Consider the following 2,575-nt stretch of genomic DNA (forward strand, 5'->3'; position numbering starts at 1 on the left):
AAATCAATCCCTAATTCACCTGAAACTCTAGAAAATAATCCAACAGAAACAAATCCAAACAAAAAAAATAAACTAACAATAAACCATACTACCTGATTCAATCAAAAATCAAAGAAAAAAGATAAAGGAATCATAAAAACTAATGAAAATAGGAATTTTATCATAAAACATTAAATCTTTGAAAATAGTCGTTTCCATGAGTACGAATTAAAGAAACCAATACAGACAAGCCTAAAACCCCCTCACAAACTCTAAAAGTTAAAAAAACCATACTAAAAAAATAATCCCCACCTAAAAATCTAAAATAAAAAAACATTAAAAAATAAATGGATAAAATAATAAATTCCAATCTTAACAATATTAAAAGTAAATGCTTTCGTTTCAATGAAAAAACCAGTAAACCCCCCAAAAACATAAAAAATCTTGTAAACTTAAAAATTATCATTAGTTTTTATAATTTAATATAAAATATTAGTCTTGTAAACTAAAAATAAGTTCAACTTTAAAAACATCAAGAAAGAACATAAATTCATCTTTAATCTCCAAAATTAATATTTTAATAAACTATTTCTTGAAATTTTATCTATTCTTATCGCAACAAACATAATCCTAACCTCTATTTTTATTATAATAAAACACCCCTTATCAATAGGATCAATTTTATTATTACAAACCATTACAATCAGATTAACCACAGGATTCATAAATCAAAATATATGATTTTCTTACATTCTATTCTTAATTATAATTGGTGGGATACTCATTCTTTTTATATATATAACAAGAATTGCATCAAACGAAAAATTTAAAACAAATCTTAAGATTTTAATAATTATTACCCCTTTACCCATTATTGCCTGACTAACATCCTATATTAATAAATTATTAATCTCAAACAACGAACTCTTAATTTTTAATCAAAAAACCGAATTCATATTAACAATCAATAAATTCATCAATTTTCCATTAAGAATAATTTTATTATTCATAATATTTTATCTCCTACTAGCTTTAATTGCCACAGTCAAAATTACCAATTTCAAACAAGGATCCATCCGTCAAATAAACTAATGAAAAAAGCAATACGTAAATATTCCCCTCTCTTCAAAATCGTAAATAATTCTCTAATCGATCTTCCTACTCCTTCTAATATTTCCCTTTTGTGAAACTATGGATCCCTACTAGGAGTTTGTTTAGGAGTTCAAATTATTACAGGTGTATTTTTAGCAATACATTATTGCCCTAATATCGAAATAGCTTTCAATAGAGTAGCCCATATTTGTCGAGACGTCAATCAAGGATGATTAATACGAACACTTCACGCTAACGGAGCGTCCTTTTTTTTCATCTGTATTTACATACACGTTGGACGAGGAATATATTATGGTTCATATAACCTACTTCACACTTGAATAGTAGGAGTAACAATCTTATTCCTAGTAATAGCAACTGCATTCCTGGGATATGTTCTTCCATGAGGACAAATATCATTTTGAGGAGCAACCGTAATTACAAACCTTCTATCAGCAATTCCTTACCTAGGATCTACTATTGTACAATGAGTATGAGGAGGCTTCGCAGTAGACAATGCCACCTTGACACGATTCTTTTCATTCCACTTTCTTTTACCTTTTATTATTGCAGCCATAGTTATAATTCATCTTTTATTCCTTCACCAAACAGGATCCAATAACCCTCTAGGACTTAATAGAAACATTGACAAAATTCCCTTCCACCCCTATTTTTCATACAAGGACGTAATAGGATTTCTTCTTATATTATTAACTCTTACTGCACTTTCACTTCTCCATCCTTATATATTAGGAGATCCAGACAATTTCACACCAGCTAACCCCCTTGTTACCCCCGTTCATATTCAACCAGAATGATATTTTTTATTTGCCTATGCAATTCTCCGTTCAATTCCTAACAAACTAGGAGGAGTAATCGCCTTAGCAATGTCAATTGCCATCCTTTACATCCTACCCTTCACAAACAAAAAAAAATTCACAAGAAGACAGTTCTATCCCTTAAACAAAACTCTTTTTTGATCAATAGTATCAATAGTAATCCTATTAACTTGAATTGGAGCCCGACCTGTAGAAGACCCCTACATTATTACAGGACAAACCCTTACTGTCCTATACTTTCTATATTACATTATTAACCCTTTAACATTCAAAATTTGAGACAAAATTATTAATTAACTAATGAACTTGAACAAGTATATATTTTGAAAATATATGAAAGAAACAAAAATTTTCTATTAGTTTATACTAAATTTTTTTAACTACAATAAAAGGACAAAAATCATCACCTTTAATCCAAAAAACAAAAACAAATAATTTAACGAACAAGGAAGAAAACTTTTCCAAGCTAAATACATCAACTTATCATAACGAAACCGAGGAAGAGTTCCACGAACTCATAACCAAAAAAATGATACAAACACCAACTTAACAAAAAAAATAAAAGAATTTAAATCACCCCCTAAAAAAAGTATAACTCTAATTATTCTCATAAAAAGAATTCTTGCATATTCAGCAAGAAAAATTATTGCAAAACCCCCTCTTCT

The 2,575-nt window shown here is 28.6% G+C and overlaps 1 pseudogene; it reads left to right on the plus strand.

The window, feature by feature from the left end:
- The first annotated feature begins 1,027 nt into the window (after positions 1-1,027).
- On the plus strand, positions 1,028-2,207 carry LOC135121114 (cytochrome b-like; annotated as a pseudogene).
- The last annotated feature ends 368 nt before the right edge of the window (positions 2,208-2,575 follow it).

Source organism: Zophobas morio, unplaced genomic scaffold (genome assembly GCF_036711695.1).
Source record: "Zophobas morio isolate AGI-343-1 ecotype UQ-CSIRO unplaced genomic scaffold, CSIRO_AGI_Zmor_V1 ptg000490l, whole genome shotgun sequence".
Classification (NCBI taxonomy): domain Eukaryota; kingdom Metazoa; phylum Arthropoda; class Insecta; order Coleoptera; family Tenebrionidae; genus Zophobas; species Zophobas morio.